The sequence below is a fragment of the Medicago sativa genome, chromosome 6 (genome assembly GCF_051527215.1).
Source record: "Medicago sativa cultivar Bolivia chromosome 6, Bolivia_mono, whole genome shotgun sequence".
Lineage (NCBI taxonomy): Eukaryota > Viridiplantae > Streptophyta > Magnoliopsida > Fabales > Fabaceae > Medicago > Medicago sativa.
Window position 1 is genome coordinate 46,764,936 of NC_140754.1, and position 17,979 is coordinate 46,782,914.

Genomic DNA, 17,979 nt, shown 5'->3' on the forward strand with positions numbered 1-17,979 from the left:
TCAAATTTCTAAAATCAACCATGGAAGTCGTAGATATTCTCGTTAGATTTCCTAGGAACTATTACATGCTTCGATTTGATAAGGCTATACCACTTTATGCCCTTTTTAGTGAAAGAAAAAGGGTCAAAAACGAGTAAAATCCGTAACTTAACAAGGAAATTAACCTAATCCCCATTTTGGCCGTTTTTGAAAATTCTAAAATCAACCATAGAGGTAATAGATATGCTCGTTAGATTTCCTAGGAACTATTACATGCTCCGATTCGATAAGGCTAGGCCACTTTATACCCTTTTTAGTGAAAGAAAAGAATCAAAAACAAGCAAAATCCGTAAATTAACAAGGAAATACACTTTTCCACCATTTTGGCCGTTTTTCAAATTTCTAAAATCAACCATGGAAGTCGTAGATATGCTCGTTATATTTCCTAGGAACTATTACATGCTTTGATTCGCTAAGGCTAGGCCACTTTATGCCCTTTTTACTGAAAGAAAAAGGGTCAAAAACAAGTAAAATCCGTAAATTAACCAGGAAATTCACTTTACCACCATTTTGGCCGTTTTTCCAATTTCTAAAATCAACCATGGAAGTCGTAGATATGCTCGTTAGATTACCTAGGAACTATTACATGCTTCGATTCGATAAGGCTAGGCCACTTTATGTCTTTTTTAGTGAAAGAAAAAGGGTCAAAAACGAGTAAAATTCGTAAATTAACAAGGAAATTAACTTAACCACCATTTTGGCCGTTTTAGAAAATTTTAATATAAATCATGGAAGTCGTAGATATGCTCGTTAGATTTCCTAGGAACTATTACATGTTCCGATTCGATAAGGCTAGACCACTTTATGCCCTTTTTACTGAAAAAAAAAAGAATCAAAAACAAGTAAAATCCGTAAATTCACAAGGAAATACACTTTACCACCATTTTGGCCGTTTTTAAAATTTCTAAAATCAACCATGGAAGTCGTAGATATTCTCGTTAGATTTCCTAGGATGTATTACATGCTTCAATTCGATAAGGCTAAGCCACTTTATGCCATTTTTAGTGAAAGAAAAAGGGTCAAAAACAAGTAAAATCCGTAAATTAACAAGGAAAGTCAGTTTACCACCATTTTGGCTGTTTTTCAAATTTCTAAAATCAACCATGGAAGTCGTAGATATTCTCGTTAGATTTCCTAGGAATTATTACATGCTTCGATTTGATAAGGCTAGACCACTTTATGCCCTTTTTAGTGAAAGAAAAAGGGTCAAAAACGAGTAAAATCCGTAACTTAACAAGGAAATTAACCTAACCCCCATTTTGGCCGTTTTTGAAAATTCTAAAATCAACCATAGAGGTAATAGATATGCTCGTTAGATTTCCTAGGAACTATTACATGTTCCGATTCGATAAGGCTAGACCACTTTATGCCCTTTTTACTGAAAAAAAAAGAATCAAAAACAAGTAAAATCCGTAAATTCACAAGGAAATACACTTTACCACCATTTTGGCCGTTTTTAAAATTTCTAAAATCAACCATGGAAGTCGTAGATATTCTCGTTAGATTTCCTAGGATGTATTACATGCTTCAATTCGATAAGGCTAGGCCACTTTATGCCATTTTTAGTGAAAGAAAAAGGGTCAAAAACAAGTAAAATCCGTAAATTAACAAGGAAAGTCAGTTTACCACCATTTTGGCTGTTTTTCAAATTTCTAAAATCAACCATGGAAGTCGTAGATATTCTCGTTAGATTTCCTAGGAATTATTACATGCTTCGATTTGATAAGGCTAGACCACTTTATGCCCTTTTTAGTGAAAGAAAAAGGGTCAAAAACGAGTAAAATCCGTAACTTAACAAGGAAATTAACCTAACCCCCATTTTGGCCGTTTTTGAAAATTCTAAAATCAACCATAGAGGTAATAGATATGCTCGTTAGGTTTCCTAGGAACTATTACATGCTTCGATTTGATAAGGCTAGGCCGCTTTATGTCTTTTTTAGTGAAAGAAAAAGGGTCAAAAACGAGTAAAATCCGTAAATTAACAAGGAAATTAACTTAACCACCATTTTGGCCGTTTTTTAAAATTCTAATATAAATCATGGAAGTCGTAGATATGCTCGTTAGATTTCCTAGGAACTATTACATGCTCCGATTCGATAAGGCTAGGCCACTTTATACCCTTTTTAGTGAAAGAAAAGAATCAAAAACAAGCAAAATCCGTAAATTAACAAGGAAATACACTTTACCACCATTTTGGCCGTTTTTCAAATTTCTAAAATCAACCATGGAAGTCGTAGATATGCTCGTTAGATTTCCTAAGAACTATTACATGCTTCGATTCGATAAGGCTAGGCCACTTTATGCCCTTTTTTCTAAAAGAAAAAGAATCAAAAACAAGTAAAATCCGTAAATTAACCAGGAAATTCACTTTACCACCATTTTGGCCGTTTTTCAATTTTTTAAAATCAACCATGGAAGTCGTAGATATGCTCGTTAGATTTCCTAGGAACTATTACATGCTTCGATTCGATAAGGCTAGGCCACTTTATGCCCTTTTTACTGAAAGAAAAAGGGTCAAAAACAAGTAAAATCCGTAAATTAACCAGGAAATTCACTTTACCACCATTTTGGCCGTTTTTCCAATTTCTAAAATCAACCATGGAAGTCGTAGATATGCTCGTTAGATTTCCTAGGAACTATTACATGTTCCGATTCGATAAGGCTAGACCACTTTATGCCCTTTTTACTGAAAAAAAAAGAATCAAAAACAAGGAAAATCCGTAAATTCACAAGGAAATACACTTTACCACCATTTTGGCCGTTTTTAAAATTTCTAAAATCAACCATGGAAGTCGTAGATATTCTCGTTAGATTTCCTAGGATGTATTACATCCTTCAATTCGATAAGGCTAGGCCAATTTATGCCATTTTTAGTGAAAGAAAAAGGGTCAAAAACAAGTAAAATCCGTAAATTAACAAGGAAATTCAGTTTACCACCATCTTGGCCGTTTTTCAAATTTCTAAAATCAACCATGGAAGTCGTAGATATTCTCGTTAGATTTCCTAGGAACTATTACATGCTTCGATTTGATAAGGCTATACCACTTTATGCCCTTTTTAGTGAAAGAAAAAGGGTCAAAAACGAGTAAAATCCGTAACTTAACAAGGAAATTAACCTAATCCCCATTTTGGCCGTTTTTGAAAATTCTAAAATCAACCATAGAGGTAATAGATATGCTCGTTAGATTTCCTAGGAACTATTACATGCTCCGATTCGATAAGGCTAGGCCACTTTATACCCTTTTTAGTGAAAGAAAAGAATCAAAAACAAGCAAAATCCGTAAATTAACAAGGAAATACACTTTACCACCATTTTGGCCGTTTTTCAAATTTCTAAAATCAACCATGGAAGTCGTAGATATGCTCGTTATATTTCCTAGGAACTATTACATGCTTCGATTCGCTAAGGCTAGGCCACTATATGCCCTTTTTACTGAAAGAAAAAGGGTCAAAAACAAGTAAAATCCGTAAATTAACCAGGAAATTCACTTTACCACCATTTTGGCCGTTTTTCCAATTTCTAAAATCAACCATGGAAGTCGTAGATATGCTCGTTAGATTACCTAGGAACTATTACATGCTTCGATTCGATAAGGCTAGGCCACTTTATGTCTTTTTTAGTGAAAGAAAAAGGGTCAAAAACGAGTAAAATTCGTAAATTAACAAGGAAATTAACTTAACCACCATTTTGGCCGTTTTAGAAAATTTTAATATAAATCATGGAAGTCGTAGATATGCTCGTTAGATTTCCTAGGAACTATTACATGTTCCGATTCGATAAGGCTAGACCACTTTATGCCCTTTTTACTGAAAAAAAAAGAATCAAAAACAAGGAAAATCCGTAAATTCACAAGGAAATACACTTTACCACCATTTTGGCCGTTTTTAAAATTTCTAAAATCAACCATGGAAGTCGTAGATATTCTCGTTAGATTTCCTAGGATGTATTACATCCTTCAATTCGATAAGGCTAGGCCAATTTATGCCATTTTTAGTGAAAGAAAAAGGGTCAAAAACAAGTAAAATCCGTAAATTAACAAGGAAATTCAGTTTACCACCATCTTGGCCGTTTTTCAAATTTCTAAAATCAACCATGGAAGTCGTAGATATTCTCGTTAGATTTCCTAGGAACTATTACATGCTTCGATTTGATAAGGCTATACCACTTTATGCCCTTTTTAGTGAAAGAAAAAGGGTCAAAAACGAGTAAAATCCGTAACTTAACAAGGAAATTAACCTAACCCCCATTTTGGCCGTTTTTGAAAATTCTAAAATCAACCATAGAGGTAATAGATATGCTCGTTAGGTTTCCTAGGAACTATTACATGCTTCGATTTGATAAGGCTAGGCCACTTTATGTCTTTTTTAGTGAAAGAAAAAGGGTCAAAAACGAGTAAAATCCGTAAATTAACAAGGAAATTAACTTAACCACCATTTTGGCCGTTTTTTAAAATTCTAATATAAATCATGGAAGTCGTAGATATGCTCGTTAGATTTCCTAGGAACTATTACATGCTCCGATTCGATAAGGCTAGGCCACTTTATACCCTTTTTAGTGAAAGAAAAGAATCAAAAACAAGCAAAATCCGTAAATTAACAAGGAAATACACTTTACCACCATTTTGGCCGTTTTTCAAATTTCTAAAATCAACCATGGAAGTCGTAGATATGCTCGTTAGATTTCCTAAGAACTATTACATGCTTCGATTCGATAAGGCTAGGCCACTTTATGCCCTTTTTTCTAAAAGAAAAAGAATCAAAAACAAGTAAAATCCGTAAATTAACCAGGAAATTCACTTTACCACCATTTTGGCCGTTTTTCAATTTTCTAAAATCAACCATGGAAGTCGTAGATATGCTCGTTAGATTTCCTAGGAACTATTACATGCTTCGATTCGATAAGGCTAGGCCACTTTATGCCCTTTTTACTGAAAGAAAAAGGGTCAAAAACAAGTAAAATCCGTAAATTAACCAGAAAATTCACTTTACCACCATTTTGGCCGTTTTTCCAATTTCTAAAATCAACCATGGAAGTCGTAGATATGCTCGTTAGATTTCCTAGGAACTATTACATGTTCCGATTCGATAAGGCTAGACCACTTTATGCCCTTTTTACTGAAAAAAAAGAATCAAAAACAAGGAAAATCCGTAAATTCACAAGGAAATACACTTTACCACCATTTTGGCCGTTTTTAAAATTTCTAAAATCAACCATGGAAGTCGTAGATATTCTCGTTAGATTTCCTAGGATGTATTACATCCTTCAATTCGATAAGGCTAGGCCAATTTATGCCATTTTTAGTGAAAGAAAAAGGGTCAAAAACAAGTAAAATCCGTAAATTAACAAGGAAATTCAGTTTACCACCATCTTGGCCGTTTTTCAAATTTCTAAAATCAACCATGGAAGTCGTAGATATTCTCGTTAGATTTCCTAGGAACTATTACATGCTTCGATTTGATAAGGCTATACCACTTTATGCCCTTTTTAGTGAAAGAAAAAGGGTCAAAAACGAGTAAAATCCGTAACTTAACAAGGAAATTAACCTAATCCCCATTTTGGCCGTTTTTGAAAATTCTAAAATCAACCATAGAGGTAATAGATATGCTCGTTAGGTTTCCTAGGAACTATTACATGCTTCGATTTGATAAGGCTAGGCCACTTTATGTCTTTTTTAGTGAAAGAAAAAGGGTCAAAAACGAGTAAAATCCGTAAATTAACAAGGAAATTAACTTAACCACCATTTTGGCCATTTTTTAAAATTCTAATATAAATCATGGAAGTCGTAGATATGCTCGTTAGATTTCCTAGGAACTATTACATGCTCCGATTCGATAAGGCTAGGCCACTTTATACCCTTTTTAGTGAAAGAAAAGAATCAAAAACAAGCAAAATCCGTAAATTAACAAGGAAATACACTTTACCAAAATTTTGGCCGTTTTTCAAATTTCTAAAATCAACCATGGAAGTCGTAGATATGCTCGTTAGATTTCCTAGGAACTATTACATGCTTCGATTCGATAAGGCTAGGCCACTTTATGCCCTTTTTTCTGAAAGAAAAAGAATCAAAAACAAGTAAAATCCGTAAATTAACCAGGAAATTCACTTTACCACCATTTTGGCCGTTTTTCAATTTTCTAAAATCAACCATGGAAGTCGTAGATATGCTCGTTAGATTTCCTAGGAACTATTACATGCTTCAATTCGATAAGGCTAGGCCACTTTATGCCCTTTTTACTGAAAAAAAAAAGAATCAAAAACAAGTAAAATCCGTAAATTCACAAGGAAATACACTTTACCACCATTTTGGCCGTTTTTAAAATTTCTAAAATCAACCATGGAAGTCGTAGATATTCTCGTTAGATTTCCTAGGATGTATTACATGCTTCAATTCGATAAGGCTAGGCCACTTTATGCCATTTTTAGTGAAAGAAAAAGGGTCAAAAACAAGTAAAATCCGTAAATTAACAAGGAAAGTCAGTTTACCACCATTTTGGCTGTTTTTCAAATTTCTAAAATCAACCATGGAAGTCGTAGATATTCTCGTTAGATTTCCTAGGAATTATTACATGCTTCGATTTGATAAGGCTAGACAACTTTATGCCCTTTTTAGTGAAAGAAAAAGGGTCAAAAACGAGTAAAATCCGTAACTTAACAAGGAAATTAACCTAACCCCCATTTTGGCCGTTTTTGAAAATTCTAAAATCAACCATAGAGGTAATAGATATGCTCGTTAGGTTTCCTAGGAACTATTACATGCTTCGATTTGATAAGGCTAGGCCACTTTATGTCTTTTTTAGTGAAAGAAAAAGGGTCAAAAACGAGTAAAATCCGTAAATTAACAAGGAAATTAACTTAACCACCATTTTGGCCGTTTCTTAAAATTCTAATATAAATCATGGAAGTCGTAGATATGCTCGTTAGATTTCCTAGGAACTACTACATGCTCCGATTCGATAAGGCTAGGCCACTTTATACCCTTTTTAGTGAAAGAAAAGAATCAAAAACAAGCAAAATCCGTAAATTAACAAGGAAATACACTTTACCACCATTTTGGCCGTTTTTCAAATTTCTAAAATCAACCATGGAAGTCGTAGATATGCTCGTTAGATTTCCTAAGAACTATTACATGCTTCGATTCGATAAGGCTAGGCCACTTTATGCCCTTTTTTCTAAAAGAAAAAGAATCAAAAACAAGTAAAATCCGTAAATTAACCAGGAAATTCACTTTACCACCATTTTGGCCGTTTTTCAATTTTCTAAAATCAACCATGGAAGTCGTAGATATGCTCGTTAGATTTCCTAGGAACTATTACATGCTTCGATTCGATAAGGCTAGGCCACTTTATGCCCTTTTTACTGAAAGAAAAAGGGTCAAAAACAAGTAAAATCCGTAAATTAACCAGGAAATTCACTTTACCACCATTTTGGCCGTTTTTCCAATTTCTAAAATCAACCATGGAAGTCGTAGATATGCTCGTTAGATTTCCTAGGAACTATTACATGTTCCGATTCGATAAGGCTAGACCACTTTATGCCCTTTTTACTGAAAAAAAAAGAAACAAAAACAAGGAAAATCCGTAAATTCACAAGGAAATACACTTTACCACCATTTTGGCCGTTTTTAAAATTTCTAAAATCAACCATGGAAGTCGTAGATATTCTCGTTAGATTTCCTAGGATGTATTACATCCTTCAATTCGATAAGGCTAGGCCACTTTATGCCATTTTTAGTGAAAGAAAAAGGGTCAAAAACAAGTAAAATCCGTAAATTAACAAGGAAATTCAGTTTACCACCATCTTGGCCGTTTTTCAAATTTCTAAAATCAACCATGGAAGTCGTAGATATTCTCGTTAGATTTCCTAGGAACTATTACATGCTTCGATTTGATAAGGCTATACCACTTTATGCCCTTTTTAGTGAAAGAAAAAGGGTCAAAAACGAGTAAAATTCGTAACTTAACAAGGAAATTAACCTAATCCCCATTTTGGCCGTTTTTGAAAATTCTAAAATCAACCATAGAGGTAATAGATATGCTCGTTAGGTTTCCTAGGAACTATTACATGCTTCGATTTGATAAGGCTAGGCCACTTTATGTCTTTTTTAGTGAAAGAAAAAGGGTCAAAAACGAGTAAAATCCGTAAATTAACAAGGAAATTAACTTAACCACCATTTTGGCCATTTTTTAAAATTCTAATATAAATCATGGAAGTCGTAGATATGCTCGTTAGATTTCCTAGGAACTATTACATGCTCCGATTCGATAAGGCTAGGCCACTTTATACCCTTTTTAGTGAAAGAAAAGAATCAAAAACAAGCAAAATCCGTAAATTAACAAGGAAATACACTTTACCAAAATTTTGGCCGTTTTTCAAATTTCTAAAATCAACCATGGAAGTCGTAGATATGCTCGTTAGATTTCCTAGGAACTATTACATGCTTCGATTCGATAAGGCTAGGCCACTTTATGCCCTTTTTTCTGAAAGAAAAAGAATCAAAAACAAGTAAAATCCGTAAATTAACCAGGAAATTCACTTTACCACCATTTTGGCCGTTTTTCAATTTTCTAAAATCAACCATGGAAGTCGTAGATATGCTCGTTAGATTTCCTAGGAACTATTACATGCTTCGATTCGATAAGGCTAGGCCACTTTATGCCCTTTTTACTGAAAAAAAAAAGAATCAAAAACAAGTAAAATCCGTAAATTCACAAGGAAATACACTTTACCACCATTTTGGCCGTTTTTAAAATTTCTAAAATCAACCATGGAAGTCGTAGATATTCTCGTTAGATTTCCTAGGATGTATTACATGCTTCAATTCGATAAGGCTAGGCCACTTTATGCCATTTTTAGTGAAAGAAAAAGGGTCAAAAACAAGTAAAATCCGTAAATTAACAAGGAAAGTCAGTTTACCACCATTTTGGCTGTTTTTCAAATTTCTAAAATCAACCATGGAAGTCGTAGATATTCTCGTTAGATTTCCTAGGAATTATTACATGCTTCGATTTGATAAGGCTAGACAACTTTATGCCCTTTTTAGTGAAAGAAAAAGGGTCAAAAACGAGTAAAATCCGTAACTTAACAAGGAAATTAACCTAACCCCCATTTTGGCCGTTTTTGAAAATTCTAAAATCAACCATAGAGGTAATAGATATGCTCGTTAGGTTTCCTAGGAACTATTACATGCTTCGATTTGATAAGGCTAGGCCACTTTATGTCTTTTTTAGTGAAAGAAAAAGGGTCAAAAACGAGTAAAATCCGTAAATTAACAAGGAAATTAACTTAACCACCATTTTGGCCGTTTCTTAAAATTCTAATATAAATCATGGAAGTCGTAGATATGCTCGTTAGATTTCCTAGGAACTACTACATGCTCCGATTCGATAAGGCTAGGCCACTTTATACCCTTTTTAGTGAAAGAAAAGAATCAAAAACAAGCAAAATCCGTAAATTAACAAGGAAATACACTTTACCACCATTTTGGCCGTTTTTCAAATTTCTAAAATCAACCATGGAAGTCGTAGATATGCTCGTTAGATTTCCTAAGAACTATTACATGCTTCGATTCGATAAGGCTAGGCCACTTTATGCCCTTTTTTCTAAAAGAAAAAGAATCAAAAACAAGTAAAATCCGTAAATTAACCAGGAAATTCACTTTACCACCATTTTGGCCGTTTTTCAATTTTCTAAAATCAACCATGGAAGTCGTAGATATGCTCGTTAGATTTCCTAGGAACTATTACATGCTTCGATTCGATAAGGCTAGGCCACTTTATGCCCTTTTTACTGAAAGAAAAAGGGTCAAAAACAAGTAAAATCCGTAAATTAACCAGGAAATTCACTTTACCACCATTTTGGCCGTTTTTCCAATTTCTAAAATCAACCATGGAAGTCGTAGATATGCTCGTTAGATTTCCTAGGAACTATTACATGTTCCGATTCGATAAGGCTAGACCACTTTATGCCCTTTTTACTGAAAAAAAAAGAAACAAAAACAAGGAAAATCCGTAAATTCACAAGGAAATACACTTTACCACCATTTTGGCCGTTTTTAAAATTTCTAAAATCAACCATGGAAGTCGTAGATATTCTCGTTAGATTTCCTAGGATGTATTACATCCTTCAATTCGATAAGGCTAGGCCAATTTATGCCATTTTTAGTGAAAGAAAAAGGGTCAAAAACAAGTAAAATCCGTAAATTAACAAGGAAATTCAGTTTACCACCATCTTGGCCGTTTTTCAAATTTCTAAAATCAACCATGGAAGTCGTAGATATTCTCGTTAGATTTCCTAGGAACTATTACATGCTTCGATTTGATAAGGCTATACCACTTTATGCCCTTTTTAGTGAAAGAAAAAGGGTCAAAAACGAGTAAAATCCGTAACTTAACAAGGAAATTAACCTAACCCCCATTTTGGCCGTTTTTGAAAATTCTAAAATCAACCATAGAGGTAATAGATATGCTCGTTAGGTTTCCTAGGAACTATTACATGCTTCGATTTGATAAGGCTAGGCCACTTTATGTCTTTTTTAGTGAAAGAAAAAGGGTCAAAAACGAGTAAAATCCGTAAATTAACAAGGAAATTAACTTAACCACCATTTTGGCCGTTTCTTAAAATTCTAATATAAATCATGGAAGTCGTAGATATGCTCGTTAGATTTCCTAGGAACTACTACATGCTCCGATTCGATAAGGCTAGGCCACTTTATACCCTTTTTAGTGAAAGAAAAGAATCAAAAACAAGCAAAATCCGTAAATTAACAAGGAAATACACTTTACCACCATTTTGGCCGTTTTTCAAATTTCTAAAATCAACCATGGAAGTCGTAGATATGCTCGTTAGATTTCCTAAGAACTATTACATGCTTCGATTCGATAAGGCTAGGCCACTTTATGCCCTTTTTTCTAAAAGAAAAAGAATCAAAAACAAGTAAAATCCGTAAATTAACCAGGAAATTCACTTTACCACCATTTTGGCCGTTTTTCAATTTTCTAAAATCAACCATGGAAGTCGTAGATATGCTCGTTAGATTTCCTAGGAACTATTACATGCTTCGATTCGATAAGGCTAGGCCACTTTATGCCCTTTTTACTGAAAGAAAAAGGGTCAAAAACAAGTAAAATCCGTAAATTAACCAGGAAATTCACTTTACCACCATTTTGGCCGTTTTTCCAATTTCTAAAATCAACCATGGAAGTCGTAGATATGCTCGTTAGATTTCCTAGGAACTATTACATGTTCCGATTCGATAAGGCTAGACCACTTTATGCCCTTTTTACTGAAAAAAAAAGAAACAAAAACAAGGAAAATCCGTAAATTCACAAGGAAATACACTTTACCACCATTTTGGCCGTTTTTAAAATTTCTAAAATCAACCATGGAAGTCGTAGATATTCTCGTTAGATTTCCTAGGATGTATTACATCCTTCAATTCGATAAGGCTAGGCCACTTTATGCCATTTTTAGTGAAAGAAAAAGGGTCAAAAACAAGTAAAATCCGTAAATTAACAAGGAAATTCAGTTTACCACCATCTTGGCCGTTTTTCAAATTTCTAAAATCAACCATGGAAGTCGTAGATATTCTCGTTAGATTTCCTAGGAACTATTACATGCTTCGATTTGATAAGGCTATACCACTTTATGCCCTTTTTAGTGAAAGAAAAAGGGTCAAAAACGAGTAAAATTCGTAACTTAACAAGGAAATTAACCTAATCCCCATTTTGGCCGTTTTTGAAAATTCTAAAATCAACCATAGAGGTAATAGATATGCTCGTTAGGTTTCCTAGGAACTATTACATGCTCCGATTCGATAAGGCTAGGCCACTTTATACCCTTTTTAGTGAAAGAAAAGAATCAAAAACAAGCAAAATCCGTAAATTAACAAGGAAATACACTTTACCACCATTTTGGCCGTTTTTCAAATTTCTAAAATCAACCATGGAAGTCGTAGATATGCTCGTTAGATTTCCTAGGAACTATTACATGCTTCGATTCGATAAGGCTAGGCCACTTTATGCCCTTTTTTCTGAAAGAAAAAGAATCAAAAACAAGTAAAATCCGTAAATTAACCAGGAAATTCACTTTACCACCATTTTGGCCGTTTTTCAATTTTCTAAAATCAACCATGGAAGTCGTAGATATGCTCGTTAGATTTCCTAGGAACTATTACATGCTTCGATTCGATAAGGCTAGGCCACTTTATGCCCTTTTTACTGAAAGAAAAAGGGTCAAAAACAAGTAAAATCTGTAAGTTAACCAGGAAATTCACTTTACCACCATTTTGGCCGTTTTTCCAATTTCTAAAATCAACCATGGAAGTCGTAGATATGCTCGTTAGATTTCCTAGGAACTATTACATGTTCCGATTCGATAAGGCTAGACCACTTTACGCCCTTTTTACTGAAAAAAAAAAGAATCAAAAACAAGTAAAATCCGTAAATTCACAAGGAAATACACTTTACCACCATTTTGGCCGTTTTTAAAATTTCTAAAATCAACCATGGAAGTCGTAGATATTCTCGTTAGATTTCCTAGGATGTATTACATCCTTCAATTCGATAAGGCTAGGCCACTTTATGCCATTTTTAGTGAAAGAAAAAGGGTCAAAAACAAGTAAAATCCGTAAATTAAGAAGGAAATTCAGTTTACCACCATTTTGGCCGTTTTTCAAATTTCTAAAATCAACCATGGAAGTTGTAGATATTCTCGTTAGATTTCCTAGGAACTATTACATGCTTCGATTTGATAAGGCTAGACCACTTTATGCCCTTTTTAGTGAAAGAAAAAGGGTCAAAAACGAGTAAAATCCGTAACTTAACAAGGAAATTAACCTAACCCCCATTTTGGCCGTTTTTGAAAATTCTAAAATCAACCATAGAGGTAATAGATATGCTCGTTAGGTTTCCTAGGAACTATTACATGCTTCGATTTGATAAGGCTAGACCACTTTATGTCTTTTTTAGTGAAAGAAAAAGGGTCAAAAACGAGTAAAATCCGTAAATTAACAAGGAAATTAACTTAACCACCATTTTGGCCGTTTTTTAAAATTCTAATATAAATCATGGAAGTCGTAGATATGCTCGTTAGATTTCCTAGGAACTATTACATGCTCCGATTCGATAAGGCTAGGCCACTTTATACCCTTTTTAGTGAAAGAAAAGAATCAAAAACAAGCAAAATCCGTAAATTAACAAGGAAATACACTTTACCACCATTTTGGCCGTTTTTCAAATTTCTAAAATCAACCATGGAAGTCGTAGATATGCTCGTTAGATTTCCTAGGAACTATTACATGCTTCGATTCGATAAGGCTAGGCCACTTTATGCCCTTTTTACTGATAGAAAAAGAATCAAAAACAAGTAAAATCCGTAAATTAACCAGGAAATTCACTTTACCACCATTTTGGCCGTTTTTCAATTTTCTAAAATCAACTATGGAAGTCGTAGATATGCTCGTTAGATTTCCTAGAAACTATTACATGCTTCGATTCGATAAGGCTAGGCCACTTTATGCCCTTTTTACTGAAAGAAAAAGGGTCAAAAACAAGTAAAATCCGTAAATTAACCAGGAAATTCACTTTACCACCATTTTGGCCGTTTTTCCAATTTCTAAAATCAACCATGGAAGTCGTAGATATGCTCGTTAGATTACCTAGGAACTATTACATGCTTCGATTCGATAAGGCTAGGCCACTTTATGTCTTTTTTAGTGAAAGAAAAAGGGTCAAAAACGAGTAAAATCCGTAAATTAACAAGGAAATTAACTTAACCACCATTTTGGCCGTTTTTGAAAATTTTAATATAAATCATGGAAGTCGTAGATATGCTCGTTAGATTTCCAAGGAACTATTACATGTTCCGATTCGATAAGGCTAGACCACTTTATGCCCTTTTTACTGAAAAAAAAAAAAAGAATCAAAAACAAGTAAAATCCGTAAATTCACAAGGAAATACACTTTACCACCATTTTGGCCGTTTTTAAAATTTCTAAAATCAACCATGGAAGTCGTAGATATTCTCGTTAGATTTCCTAGGATGTATTACATGCTTCAATTGGATAAGGCTAGGCCACTTTATGCCATTTTTAGTGAAAGAAAAAGGGTCAAAAACAAGTAAAATCCGTAAATTAACAAGGAAATTCAGTTTACCACCATCTTGGCCGTTTTTCAAATTTCTAAAATCAACCATGGAAGTCGTAGATATTCTCGTTAGATTTCCTAGGAACTATTACATGCTTCGATTTGATAAGGCTAGACCACTTTATGCCCTTTTTAGTGAAAGAAAAAGGGTCAAAAACGAGTAAAATCCGTAACTTAACAAGGAAATTAACCTAACCCCCATTTTGGCCGTTCTTGAAAATTCTAAAATCAACCATAGAGGTAATAGATATGCTCGTTAGGTTTCCTAGGAACTATTACATGCTTCGATTTGATGAGGCTAGGCCACTTTATGTCTTTTTTAGTGAAAGAAAAAGGGTCAAAAACGAGTAAAATCCGTAAATTAACAAGGAAATTAACTTAACCACCATTTTGGCCGTTTTTTAAAATTCTAATATAAATCATGGAAGTCGTAGATATGCTCGTTAGATTTCCTAGGAACTATTACATGCTCCGATTCGATAAGGCTAGGCCACTTTATACCCTTTTTAGTGAAAGAAAAGAATCAAAAACAAGCAAAATCCGTAAATTAACAAGGAAATACACTTTACCACCATTTTGGCCGTTTTTCAAATTTCTAAAATCAACCATGGAAGTCGTAGATATGCTCGTTAGATTTCCTAGGAACTATTACATGCTTCGATTCGATAAGGCTAGGCCACTTTATGCCCTTTATACAGAAAGAAAAAGAATCAAAAACAAGTAAAATCCGTAAATTAACCAGGAAATTCACTTTACCAACATTTTGGCCGTTTTTAAAATTTCTAAAATCAACCATGGAAGTCGTAGATATTCTCGTTAGATTTCCTAGGATGTATTACATGCTTCAATTCGATAAGGCTAGGCCACTTTATGCCCTTTTTAGTGAAAGAAAAAGGGTGAAAAACAAGTAAAATCCGTAAATTAACAAGGAAATTCACTTTACCACCATTTTGGCCGTTTTTCAAATTTCTAAAATCAACCATGGAAGTCGTAGATATGCTCGTTAGAATTCCTAGGAACTATTACATGCTTCGATTTGATAAGGCTAGGCCACTTTATGCCCTTTTTAGTGAAAGAAAAAGGGTCAAAAACGAGTAAAATCTGTAAATTAACAAGGAAATTAACGTAACCACCATTTTGGCCGTTTATGAAAATTCTAATATAAATCATGGAAGTCGTAGATATGCTCGTTAGATTTCCTAGGAACTATTACATGCTCCGATTCGATAAGGCTAGGCCACTTTATGCCCTTTTTAGTGAAAGAAAAAGAATCAAAAACAAGTAAAATCCTTAAATTAACAAGGAAATACACCTTACCACCATTTTGGCCGTTTTTCAAATTTCTAAAATCAACCATGGAAGTCGTAGATATGCTCGTTAGATTTCCTAGGAACTATTACATGCTTCGATTCGATAAGGCTAGGCCACTTTATGCCCTTTATACAGAAAGAAAAAGAATCAAAAACAAGTAAAATCCGTAAATTAACCAGGAAATTCACTTTACCAACATTTTGGCCGTTTTTAAAATTTCTAAAATCAACCATGGAAGTCGTAGATATTCTCGTTAGATTTCCTAGGATGTATTACATGCTTCAATTCGATAAGGCTAGGCCACTTTATGCCCTTTTTAGTGAAAGAAAAAGGGTGAAAAACAAGTAAAATCCGTAAATTAACAAGGAAATTCACTTTACCACCATTTTGGCCGTTTTTCAAATTTCTAAAATCAACCATGGAAGTCGTAGATATGCTCGTTAGAATTCCTAGGAACTATTACATGCTTTGATTTGATAAGGCTAGGCCACTTTATGCCCTTTTTAGTGAAAGAAAAACGGTCAAAAACGAGTAAAATCTGTAAATTAACAAGGAAATTAACGTAACCACCATTTTGGCCGTTTATGAAAATTCTAATATAAATCATGGAAGTCGTAGATATGCTCGTTAGATTTCCTAGGAACTATTACATGCTCCGATTCGATAAGGCTAGGCCACTTTATGCCCTTTTTAGTGAAAGAAAAAGAATCAAAAACAAGTAAAATCCTTAAATTAACAAGGAAATACACTTTACCACCATTTTGGCCGTTTTTCAAACTTCTAAAATCAACCATGGAAGTCGTAGATATGCTCGTTAGATTTCCTAGGAACTATTACATGCTTCGATTCGATAAGGCTAGGCCACTTTATGCCCTTTTTACTGAAAGAAAAAGAATCAAAAACAAGTAAAATCCGTAAATTAACCAGGAAATTCACTTTACCACCATTTTGGCCGTTTTTCAATTTTCTAAAATCAACCATGGAAGTCGTAGATATGCTCGTTAGATTTCCTAGGAACTATTACATGCTTTGATTCGATAAGGCTAGGCCACTTTATGCCATTTTTAGTGAAAGAAAAAGGGTCAAAAACAAGTAAAATCCGTAAATTAACAAGGAAATTCAGTTTACCACCATCTTGGCCGTTTTTCAAATTTCTAAAATCAACCATGGAAGTCGTAGATATGCTCGTTAGATTTCTTAGGAACTATTACATGCTTCGATTCGATAAGGCTAGGCCACTTTATGCCCTTTTTACTGAAAGAAAAAGGGTCAAAAACAAGTAAAATCCGTAAGTTAACCAGGAAATTCACTTTACCACCATTTTGGCCGTTTTTCCAATTTCTAAAATCAACCGTGGAAGTCGTAGATATGCTCGTTAGATTTCCTAGGAACTATTACATGTTCCGATTCGATAAGGCTAGACCACTTTACGCCCTTTTTACTGAAAAAAAAAGAATCAAAAACAAGTAAAATCCGTAAATTCACAAGGAAATACACTTTACCACCATTTTGGCCGTTTTTAAAATTTCTAAAATCAACCATGGAAGTCGTAGATATTCTCGTTAGATTTCCTAGGATGTATTACATCCTTCAATTCGATAAGGCTAGGCCACTTTATGCCATTTTTAGTGAAAGAAAAAGGGTCAAAAACAAGTAAAATCTGTAAATTAACAAGGAAATTCAGTTTACCACCATTTTGGCCGTTTTTCAAATTTCTAAAATCAACCATGGAAGTTGTAGATATTCTCGTTAGATTTCCTAGGAACTATTACATGCTTCGATTTGATAAGGCTAGACCACTTTATGCCCTTTTTAGTGAAAGAAAAAGGGTCAAAAACGAGTAAAATCCGTAACTTAACAAGGAAATTAACCTAACCCCCATTTTGGCCGTTTTTGAAAATTCTAAAATCAACCATAGAGGTAATAGATATGCTCGTTAGGTTTCCTTGGAACTATTACATGCTTCGATTTGATAAGGCTAGACCACTTTATGTCTTTTTTAGTGAAAGAAAAAGGGTCAAAAACGAGTAAAATCCGTAAATTAACAAGGAAATTAACTTAACCACCATTTTGGCCGTTTTTTAAAATTCTAATATAAATCATGGAAGTCGTAGATATGCTCGTTAAATTTCCTAGGAACTATTACATGCTCCGATTCGATAAGGCTAGGCCACTTTATACCCTTTTTAGTGAAAGAAAAGAATCAAAAACAAGCAAAATCCGTAAATTAACAAGGAAATACACTTTACCACCATTTTGGCCGTTTTTCAAATTTCTAAAATCAACCATGGAAGTCGTAGATATGCTCGTTAGATTTCCTAGGAACTATTACATGCTTCGATTCGATAAGGCTAGGCCACTTTATGCCCTTTTTACTGAAAGAAAAAGAATCAAAAACAAGTAAAATCCGTAAATTAACCAGGAAATTCACTTTACCACCATTTTGGCCGTTTTTCAATTTTCTAAAATCAACTATGGAAGTCGTAG